Source organism: Leopardus geoffroyi, chromosome D4, assembly GCF_018350155.1.
Source record: "Leopardus geoffroyi isolate Oge1 chromosome D4, O.geoffroyi_Oge1_pat1.0, whole genome shotgun sequence".
Classification (NCBI taxonomy): Eukaryota; Metazoa; Chordata; class Mammalia; order Carnivora; family Felidae; genus Leopardus; species Leopardus geoffroyi.
The window spans coordinates 22,774,414-22,786,721 of NC_059342.1; the positions used below are offsets into that span (position 1 = coordinate 22,774,414).

Consider the following 12,308-nt stretch of genomic DNA (forward strand, 5'->3'; position numbering starts at 1 on the left):
AATCACTTACTCGGCAAGTAGAGCTGTTTAAAATCTAATGTTTTAGAGGAACCACATTACAGTTTTGCTCCCATAAAGGAAGACTTTCAGTAGTCTTTACATCATTTACAGTAGATAACTCTAAAGTTTCAATACCCTGCATGTTCCAGCAAGGATGAAGGGAACTAATATTCACTGTGCTCCTTATATGTACCAGGCCCAGGGCTACAACGTTTTACCCATGTTACCTCAATTCATCCTCACAACCATGTAAGATCAATATCATCTAGAGATGATATTCTAAAGATTTATTCTAGAATCTACAGTTCCTAGAGACGAGAAAACTAGGCTTTGACTGTTGAAGTAATTTGCTTAAGGTCAGATGGTTGGGAGGTGGCAGATCCAGACTCAAAGCCTTTCTTCTGGAGATAGCTCATTTAAAATAATAATAAAGTAATATAGATTTTAGTAGGAAACATTATATGTAGTCATCACTGTAAATGAAAATTCTGTGATACATCTGAAGAGGTTCTATGAGAGAACCTGCAAGAAACAGAAATTCTTTGGCTGATAAGCCTCTGCCCCCCAATATTGTGTGGACTATGGAAACCTCCCTGAGATTCAGTAATCCATGATTAAACTTTAATGAACACATGAATCCCCTGGGGATCTTGTTAAAAGGCAGATTCAGATTCAGCAGGTCTAGGATGGAGGTAAGATTGTGTAGGTGTAACAAACTCCCCATGATAATGATCTTGTTGGTCCATAGAACACAGTTTGAGTAACAAGGATCTCATCTTACAAAATTATTTTTTTTTGAAGACCTTAGGTTTATATCTTGCAGAACATACCGTAAAGGATGATTTATCTACAAAAGGCACTTCTCTCAACATCCCTAAACTACAGATCTGTTATTTCACACAATATCTACCTAAATTCTGTGGTCTCTTTTTCAATACATTGCATACACTGATTTCTCAGTTAAACATAAAGCATAAGGAATAAGCTAGTTTCAAGATGGACTTTTTACCAGTGATCATTAGTATATTTTGCCTCATGTAACAAAGAAACTGGTTAAAAATAACAGAACATACTGAACAATTCTAAGTATTTTTAATAAAATATGTCTCTATGGGGGTGGCTGGGTGGCTCAGTTAAGTGTCCAACTCTTGATTTCAGCTCAGGTCATGATCTCATGGTTCATGGGTTCGAGTCCAGCATCGGGCTTTGTGCTGGTGGCACAGAGCCTGCTTGGTATCCTCTCTCTCCCTCCCTCTCTGCCCCTCCCCTGCTCATGCTCTCTCTCTCTCTCTTCTCTCTAAAAATAATTTTTTTAAAAAACCACTATTTTAAACAGCAAGAAAATACAGTCACTTGTTTTTTTAATTTACACCTGAGCAATTTGTTGCAAATTTTAGATCCATGCCATCCTGCAATTTAAAAAAAAAATGGCTGTCATTCTTATCCATACAGGGAATATAACCCTCTTCTAATATTATAAAGAACATAAACATATTGGTCAATTATAATAAGGTAGAAGTATTAACCTTAATTAAACCAAATATCATAGTTTTTGGCTAACATGTCTCTGCCATGAGATGGATAATGATAAACAATTCTGCTCCTTGGGCTCACTCATTTGATTAACTGGAGTGTATTATGAGGCTAAGGTAATCCTGATCTATCAGAATGCCTGTCTCATCAAATTTTTAATGTTTACTTTATAGAATTCAAAAATCTTACTCTCAAAATCTTTCCAGAATAGTGAATGTTGTGTTTTCCCACAAAATAATCCACTGCCTCAATTTTGTTGACTACTCAGCTCTCTCTAGATAGAGACAGAGACAGAGACAGAGATAGAGATTGGTACATAATCACACCTTTGAAGCCAATGTGTTTGGAGGAAACCAACTCCACCCCTAGCCAGGCAGCCCTAAGCCAGGCAGAGTATCCTTTTCCCTGGGCAGAGTAATTGGTTCAGGGATGGACTCCTCATCCAACTGGAATCAATACAACATGGGAAAAGGTTTGTTGTCACAATCCAGGAAAGAAGCTTCCTGACTCCTCAGAGGAATGATTCTGAAGCAACCCTCTGCCTGCTCCTGGCAAGTATTAATGAAGCCACATTTTAACCACAAGGGGGAGCCAACCTTTATGATGAAGCTGGCACCAAGGCAGGGAGCAAAAAATAGAAACAAACCACAGGTTGTCCCATAGGAACTACCCTTCATACACTCTTTCGATCTTCTACGCAACCAATATTCCTCTAATTGATCTATGAAGACATTCTGAAATCCCCCTTCAAATGCCTTGCTTTAGTTCAAAAGTACACTCTGCCACATTTCCCCTGGCACCATAGTCCAATATATCTGTCAAAGAAGGAAATGAGGTTACTGTAATGATGACCCAAACACTTCCTCTTCTTGGAACTCCAGGAAATAAAATAAAGCTCATAATTCAATAGTTTGCAGAATCTCTCTTCCTCTTTTTGAAAAGTGGAATGGCAAAATGGCATTCTCCCATATCTGATCTTCCAGCATACCTCATGGTTGCCAGGATTACTCAACAGTCTCATTTACCAGTTTTTCTTAAACTTCTTGAAATAGAATTTAAAGAAAAACATGCGTTTATAGCAAGAGGGTGCTTAGCTCTCTTTACAATCTTGTTGCCCATTTTAGCTTTTTCTTCCCCTTTGACCACAATTTTAATTAAGGAAGGATTGTCATCATTTTCTCTCCTGTGTTACATTTGATAGAAGCGTATTTGTCTCAAAAAAGAAATCCACAGGTAGCTAGACCATGGTAGGTGTGGCCACTTCATAGTCACCAAGGACTTGGGTTTCTTTTCTTTTACAGCTCAGCAAACTTTAGCAGGTACCTCACAGTCCAAACTAATTAAGAGCATCAACCTTTTTATCCATATTCCAAGCAGCACAAAGGAGAAAGGGAAAAAGGGAAACAGAAGAATATGTCCCTTTCTGTAAAGGACTGCACTGATTGATTTATGCTAGATTATACTATGGCTACAAACTCCAAAATAGGGGCCTACAATATTTTTTCTCACTCTCTCTACTCTTCAGATTCATCTCTTACCACTCAGACTCAATCCCCATGTGTGCCTATACCTCCTCTATTCTGACTCAACCTCCCACCCCTCCATGACTCCTTAATACCTTGCACTATGCCCTCTGGAACCCAAAGTCTCCCATGCTGGTGACCTCCTCTCTGGTAGTTGTCTTCACCTTCTTGCTGCAGCTGGAGCTTAAACAGCAGCCCTTTCAGGGCGCCTGGGTGACTCATTCTGTTAAGCATCTGACTCTTGATTTTGGCTCAGGTCATGATCTCACTGAGTTCAAGGCCCACACTGGGCTCTGCATTGATGGTGCTGAGCCTGCTTGGGATTCTGCCTCCTCGCTCTCTGTCCCTCTCCTGCCTGCTCTCTGTCTCTCTCAAAGTAAATAAAAATAAACTTAAAAAAAAAAAAGAGCAGCCCTCTGAAGCAGTGGCTATTTTTGTTCTCATACCCAATATTTAACAAGGCTTAAAAGATAGGCCAGGTTCTCCCCCTTGCTCCTTATCTCTATTTCCAAACAACTGTTTTCCCCAAATCTCTAAAACTCTCCAGTGACAAGGAAACGTGTGTTATCAGATTAGATTACCACATTAACTTGCTCTTGTTGCAGTAATCTACCTTTCACTGCCTCCCATACTAATGTCCTAGACCTTGTTGTTACCAACCGTCCTGTCTCCAAAATCTCAATTTCAAGAATTTTATTTAGATCACCATTTCCTATTGTGCTTGCTCATCCCTCCAACAATCCTGATCCTGTAATTCTTTAACCATATTGGGACCTCCCACTGAGTGCTCCTACATTTCACTGTCTGCTACATACTCTTGTTTGCCTCCTCACCCTGGATTCCGCAATCCAATATTATCATGTTTCCCTTGCATGTGTCTGTTATGTTCTTGTATCTCTCCCCTTCTGTCTTATACACTCAGAAACATCCCAGTCTGACCTGGTTCCTGCATCCAAGCAGTGGAACATGGCAGGAGGCAACACTAATGGCTCACCATTCACTGTGTGTGCAAATCTGAAGTGGAGCCTAACACTATCAGATAAGCCTTATTCAACATTTTCTGACACAATTCACTCTCCTCCTCTTCTTGAGGTCTATCTCATAATTTCTCCTGATTCTGCAAACCTCCCAATAATTTGCTTTTTTTTTTTACTAAGAAAAGAGAAGCAAAACAAAAGGTTAACTACTGTGACAAACCACCCCAAAATTTCATTGAAAAGACTATGAGAGCTCTGGGGTCTAAGCAAACAGTAGAAACACAGGTGGGGAAAGTATAGAAAATAAGACAGCATCAGCAACAGACTTCTTTATATCTATGTTAAAGGCCAGCACTGATTTGCTGACTGGGACACCCCCCACCGTCATCTGCTCCCCCACCAGGGCCAAAGACCCTGGGCATACAGCAATTAATACTCACCCCAGGTCATGTAGTCTAGACTCCAGCCTCGGTGCCACTGACCTTATGGCTGCACAAACCTTCCAAATGTGGAGAAGGACCAACTAAATCAAAGGCATGAAACTGCAGAAACATAATTTTCCTTATAAAATGACACAATCAGCTTTTATGCTTTATTTCTTTTTATGTATGCAAATGAATGGAGAAGTGGGAGTGGTTTAACTTCTGTAAATCTACTTGAACTCCTCTGGGGGAAGATGTAAATAAGTAGAGCTACGCGTTCATTGTAAAGATACAGACATGCTATTATCATCATTAGTAATAATTTAATTTTGCTAGCTAATTGTTACATTTTGGTGCATTCACATGAAGGCAAATTTTGTCTTCCTGCTATCTTTGCCATTAAAACAAAAGAATAATGCTATCCTAGATGATAAGAATAATGACTACACCTGTCAAAATAGATTTATATCCTGAGTCTCATTCAGCCTCTGCAGCATGTTTGGCCAGGATTATTCATTTGTTCTTTTTTCTTTTCTTTTCTTCTTTTAGGGAAGAAGACAGGAAGCAGATTTCCACCTCTACTCTTGAGCCTCCCTCTTAAATGATGCTTGGGGCAACAACCCTTCAAAATTAGGTACCATTCAGTACCAATCCCTTTGGTAACCACTGTAATAACATTAACATGATGAACTAATGAGATATTAATGTGGTTGTAATAGACACTTCCATAGGAGTTCTCTTGTAATTGAGTAGGTTAATAATCTGCCTTAATCTGTGCTTGGCAAATGTAATGTATGATGAATAGGGAAAGGCAGAATTTTGATGACTTTCAGCTTATAAGGTGTTTACTCTTTCAAAACAGAAAAACAAATACCTGTTTTTAAAAGCAGGTGCATGAGTGAACACTGGAGAAAACAGCCCAGAGTGTCAAAACCCATATTCCTGGAGGCATCTCAGTGCATTTTATACATTTCACTTTCTAAACAGCAATAGATGTGGGGAATTGATATTTAAGATCCTTATTTGTATTCAATATGTATCTCATAGTTCATTCATTTATTTGACTTCTAGTGTAACAATACTTAACAATTATAATTACGGATGGCAGAGCCTTGGGAATTTAACAATAGTACCATCAGTGTTGCTTTTAAAGGAAAAAAAAAACATAGCAATCCCTATCAAAACAACACCAGCATTCTTCACAGAGGTAGAACAAACAATCCTAAAATTTGAATGGAACCAGAAAAGACCCCAAATAGCCAAAGCAATCCTGAAAAAGAAAACCAAAGCAGGAGGCATCACAATCCCTGACTTCAAGCTGTATTACAAAGCTGTAATCACCAAGACAGTATGGTACTGGCACAAAAACAGACACACAGATCAATGCAACAGAATAGAAAACCCAGAAATGGACCCACAAATGTATAGCCAACTAATCTTCGACAACGCATGAAAGAATATCCAATGGAAAAAAGTCTCTTCAGCAAATGGTGTTGGGAAAACTGGACAGCGACATGCAGAAGAATGAACCTGGACCACTTTCTTACACCAGACACAAAAATAAACTTACATTTACGATGAAAGACCTAAATGTAAGAAAGGAAGCCATCAAAATCCTGAAGGAGAAAACAGGCAATAACCTCTTTGACCTCGGCCACAGCAACTTCTTATGTGTCTGTGGAGGCAAGAGAAACAAAAGCAAAAATGAACTATTGGGACCTCATCAAGAGAAAAAGCTTCTGCACAGTGAAGGAAACAATCAACAAAACTAAAAGGCAACCAACGGAATGGGAGAAGATATCTGCAAATAACCTATCAGATAAAGGGTTAGTATCCAAAATCTATAAAGAAATTATCAAATTCAACACCCAACAAACAAATAATCCACGGGCAAAAGACATGAATAGACACTTTCCAAAAAATACATCCATATGGCTAACAAGACACATGAAAAACTGCTCAACATCACTCATTATCAGGGAAATACAAATCAAAACCACAATGAGATACCACCTCACACCTGTCACAATGGCTAACATGAACAATTCAGGCAACAACAGATTTTGGTGAGGATGCGGAGAAAGAGGAACCCTTTTGCACTGCTGGTGGAAATGCAAACTAGTGCAGCCAATCTGGAAAACAGTGGAGGTTGCTCAAAATATTAAAAATAGAACTACCCTACAACCCAGCAATTGCACTACTAGGTGTTTATCCAAAGGATAGAGTAGTGCTGTTTCAAAGGGGCACATGCACCCCAATGTTTATAGCAGTGCTATCAACAACAGCCAAAGTATGGAAAGAGCCCAAATGTCCATCGACTAATGAATGGATAAAGAAGATGTTATACACACACACACACACACACACACACACACACTGGAATATTACTCAGCAATCAAAAAGAATAAAATATTGCCACTTGCAACAATGTGGATGTAACTGTAGTGTATCACGCTAAGTGAAATAAGTCAGAGAAAGACATTAAATATCTTGTGATTTCACTCATATGTGGAATTTAAGATACAAAACAGATGAACATAAGGGAAGGGAAGCAAAAATAATATAAAAACAGAGAGGGAGACAAACCATAAGAGACTCTCAAATACAGAGAACAAACTGAGGGTTGCTGGTGGGGAGCTGGGAGGGGGGATGGGTTAAATGGGCAAGGGGCATCAAGGAGGACAATTTTTGGAATGAGCACTGTGTGTTATATTTAAGTGATGAATCACTAAATTCTATTCCTGAAATCATTATTATACTATATGTTAACTTGTATTTAAATTAAAAAAAGAAAAAAGAAAAGAAAAAAACACCACATACCCACCCCTCCCCCCAACACACAGACACAGATACATACATCTACATACACACACACAAACACTATGAAAGAACATTCTAAAGTGAAGTAATAATTGCTAAGAGAGTCATTCAAAACAGGGTCTGAAGGATATTGAGGAAGAAAGGCCTATGCATATCTCCTGTTTCAATTTTGGGGACACTACAGACTTTTGACTTTCGTCCATTGCACCTAGACCACCTTCTGGAGGATATGACTCTACTCTGGACTGAAATAGAGATAATGTAATACCTGTTAGCTAAATAGCCAATCTTGTATTAGACAAACAGTTTAACTTTGTCAGCACTAATCATAATTCCTTCAAAATAAGTTATGTAATCTTGTGGGTTTTGCTTTTATAAATCTACACTTCCTGCTTGTAATTTGGGGCACACTTTCAATTTTTAATTTCTGGATTGCAATCCCTAGGACCCAAAATAAATGCTCTGGTTGCTTTACAGCCTCTTCTTCTTGGTTGATAATACACACACACACACACACACACACACACACACACACGTACACTCACACACTAAAGAGTTCCTATTATTTGAAGGAAATAAAGAAATAAGGTCAAGAACCTAGAAAGAAATAAAAAGGAATGTGGTGATGGAAAAGAAAAAGCAAAAGCAAGATTGAAAAGCCAAGATATTCACAGTCTTCCAACTGGATTCAAGAGAATACCTGCAAATAACCCTGGTTTGAACTCTGCTGAAAGAGAAAGGAGCGAAAAGAGCAAGGCCTTTATATGATTATTTATTCCAGCAAACAACAGCACATGGCAACTCAGAGCCTTTCTATTCCCTGAGCTAATATTTGGAAGACACTGTATCTCCGGGGCAAATTCTAAATGTTCCTCTTCTCTCTAAAGAGGAAAGGGAAAAATATCAGAGGTTTCCATCATTCAAGGATAAAAAGAAAATACTGATGAAATTCAACACTGAACATTGTACAAAGAAGATAAAAAATTAAGAGGAAATGTGCTGATAAGCTTTGCTTAGCAAATACAAATGAAGGCTAAGTAAACCCATGTGATTTTTTTTTTTAAAGGCAGACTTGTTAAATTAACTGGCAGCATTTCAAAATCTCCTTAACAGTGAATGTTGAAGCCGATTCTACTCAGATATTAACCCCCTCTATGTGAGATCTACTTTCTTGGACGGCTCCAAGTGGTCTGGTTATGTCCAGCCTGAATACAAAGATGAGAGAGCATGCAGTTTGCAGTCTTGCTCCCACTTTTCCCAATTCCATTTCCAGTTGACAATTACAATGGCCCCCTTTCTCCACTTCCCTCGGAAGGACCTTAGGATGACTCAGCGCCATGAGTCTGCCTGGAGCACAGTCTTCAGGGTGTTCCCTTAGCTGCCTCATCACAACCAGGAGACGGTCAGGTTCTGCCTCTAGTTTCAGCCAGCATTTCATTACTTCCAAACTTTTTGACTCCCCCCTATAAATTTCACACCACTAAGAGCTTTCAACACTTAAAGTTTTAGGGGCAATTAAACAGGCAGAAGAGGTAGGAGAAAGGCCATCATCATGGATTCAGAAGGGGCTGTTTCAAATTCTGTTTTTGCCACTTCATACCTTGTTACCTCATCTGTCTGCAGTTCAGCTTCCTCATCTATAAAAATATCTGTATTAGACTCCTCAGACTGCCATAACAGAATAACTGACTGGGTGGCCTAACAACAGAAACTTATTTTCTCACAGTTCTGGAGGCTGGAATTCCAAGAGCAAGGTGCTGGCAGGGCTGGTTTCTACTAAGACCTCTCCTGCTGGCTTGTAGCTGGCTGCCTTCCTGCCTTATTGTCATATGGCCTTTCCTCTGTGTGCATATGGAGACAGAGAGTTCCCTGGTGACTCTCCTCTTCTTATAAGGACATCAGTCCTATCAGGTTAGGGCCCTACCCTTACAACCTCCTTTAACCTTAATTACCTCCTTAAAGTCCCTGTCTCCAAATACAGTTACATTGAGAGTTACTGATTCAATACATGGATCTGGGGGAGACAGAGTTCAGTCGCCCGTAACATCAACCTGGAAAGATTTCAAGGATTCCAGAGTTTTCATGCTACATGATGGAAACTCCTGCCCTGAAATGTGAGAAGACACAGAAGGCCAAATCAAAGCAGCACTGTTTCAGAAACATCTCTGTGAAGAAGGATAAAACTGAGCTCATATATTTCCTCTGGCCCTTATTAGTAAAGAGTCTATGTTTACCAGATATACCTAAATAATTAATGATTTTTTTTTCTTTTCTTCTATTAGGAAACACTGGGATAACCATAGTCCATATGGCCAGAATATACAGAATTCAAATTTCTGTCCCTGCTATTGACTGATACAGTCATTTTGAATATTACAATTTCCCTCTGTTTTTAGAGGAAATCAAATATTGCATAATAAACTGCAGTGCAAACAAAATGCTGTTATGCTTCTCAACAATTATAAATAATCAGATCAACCCTAATCAAATTGGGGGAAACATTTAGAGTCTACTGAGTCCATTAGCTGTAGGGTAAGGTAAACAGAATAAATAGAATACTCTTAATGAAAGACACAGACCATTGCTAGTTCTGTCCATACCCTCTTCTGAATAGACACAGTGATGTGCAACACCCTGAGTCTCTCAGGTGATTGGACCCCAGGGTAGTTACTTAACCCAAAGTTTGCCTAAATCTACATTAGTCAAGGAAAGGTCATGGTTTCCATGTCTTCCCAGCAACAGGACTTGTAAGGCCCCTCTACTAGCTCTATTTCCTGATAGACCCCATGAAACCTCATAAGAATTCCTTGCTCCTTTCTTGGACTGGTTTCAGTGAGTTTTTCCTTCTGAAATCAAGGAAAACCATCACTACCAATTTTGAGTCTAATACCGCAGCTTCTCTGTGCCTTTCAATGCCATCAAATCTGGGAAAACACTCCAAAGCCTGAATGTCTCATAATTCAGTGGCTCCTAAAGGACTTTCTGTTGGTATTTTGTTTATTGGATATGATGTATTCTATTACTGTTGCTACACATTCAACATGTGTGGAGACATCAGTCAGTACTGAATCACCATAACAGGTTATCTCCATTTGCAAAAAAAATTGTCTTGGCATCTACAGATTAATTCGTCTATAAATATTAAAACATATCCTGAGCTGGGGCACCTGGGTGGCTCAGTCAGTTAAGCATCTGACTTCAGCTCAGCTCATGACCTCACAATTCATGAGTTCAAGCCCCACGTCAGGCTCTGTATTGATAGCTCTGTCTCTGTCTTTCAAAAATAAATTAAACATAAAACGTTAAAAAAAATTAAAACAAATCTTGAGCTGAAGAAAAACACTGGTTAGTATTTCCCAGCAGAAAAACAGAATCAACAGATGAGTTTTCAAATCAAACTTCTTACCCTTCATTGTGAAACTTAATCAAAGGATGCTACGGAGCACCTGGGTGGCTCAGTTGGTTAAGCATCCAACTTCGACTCAGGTCATGATCACAGTTCGTGGTCTGAGCCCCCCATCGGGCTCTGTGCTGACAGCTCAGAGCCTGGAGCTTGCTTCAGATTCTTTGTCTCCCTTTCTCTCCGCCCACCCCCCACACTCATGCTCGCTGACTCTCGCGCACGCTCTCTCTCTCTCAAAAAATAAACATTAAAAAAATTATTTTTAAAGGATGCTGAATACAAGAGGATAAAGCCCAGAGGTAGGAATCAAGAGGCACTGATGCCAAATCTCCTTTTAACTAGCTCCATGACCTTGGGTGCTTGTCTACCAGAACTTGCAGGTTCCTTCCCATACTAATGAGGGTAACAACGCTTTCCCAAGCTCACAGAATTGGTAGAGGGAGTCAGTATGGCAACAGAAGCACGGAGATGACTAAATACTTACAATGTAACATCAATAGGTTTTAAGAAATAATATATTATTTACTGTTATAAGTAGAATTCCACCTTGATTATTTCATAGTATGATTATGCCTCCATTTTGAAATGCAAGAATGTGACACTTAAAATTTAAGGAAATGTCCTCTTATCTAACAAGCGTGCACTTTGACATGCAAAAATCTACTCACGAGAACCTGCAGCTCTTCTTGCAGCTCCCCACCTCAGGCCTAGCTTGGACACGAGTTGGGCTTGACAAGTGCACGATGGCTAACATCAACTTCCTTTCCTCATCCACACATCTACTTCCACTCTTCCTATTTCAATCTTAGCATCAAGTAAATCTACCTTACTGTGCATTATACGTTTGGTGCTCCCAAAATTCTGTGTTCTATAAATACTGCTGAACAGTTTTCAAATAAATAAAACTTCCCTGCAAATTACTCCTTCTTGTACACAAGCTACACTATTACAACACAAATTTTCTCATCCCCTCATTTAAAAAAAAATTTTTTTTAATCTTTATTTATTTTGAGAGAGAGACAAGAGTGTGAGCAGGGGAGGAACAGAGAGAGAGGGAGACACAGAACCCGAAGGAGGCTCCAGGCTCTGAGCTGTCAGCACAGAGCCCGATGTGGCGCTCAAACTCACAAACTGTGAGATCATGACCTGAGCTGAAGTCAGATGCTCAAGTGACTGAGCCACCCAGGCACCCCATCATCCCCTCATTTTTATTTAGGAATCCTCATAATACCTTTAAAAAAAAACATACACATTACTCTTCCAACTTGATTTAAATTACTGAAGTCAGGAAATTTGCCTGCCTTTTTATATCTTTTCCATTGCCTTTAATGCAGAAGGAACAAAGTAATCTGGTTGATTGGTTGGATAACAATTTGAAAATTTAATGAAATTGACAATTCATTAAAAAAAAAAGGTCAAATCACTTGTGTGATGAATTGACTGATTGATCCCTCAATCTTTTATCATACAAACTCCTCTGGTTTTTAAGGAGCCGTGGTTTGAACCAGTATGTCCAGAGAGTCACAGGTTTTTAATTCTTAACCTTCTTATTAATATATTACACTATTTTATTAATTACTCTGTGCTTTCAAACCTACTTTGTTTCAATAGGGAAAGAATACATAAGAAT

General features: G+C 39.1%; 2 long non-coding RNA genes across 3 annotated transcripts in view; one reads left to right on the plus strand and one right to left on the minus strand.

The window, feature by feature from the left end:
* Positions 1-12,308, minus strand: part of LOC123593200 — a 68,637-nt gene that overhangs the window by 33,748 nt on the left and 22,581 nt on the right. The window lies entirely within an intron of this gene.
* Positions 374-5,154, plus strand: LOC123593199. The gene is made up of 2 exons (XR_006710180.1): positions 374-692; positions 5,005-5,154. It is a non-coding gene; the product is annotated as an uncharacterized LOC123593199 (long non-coding RNA).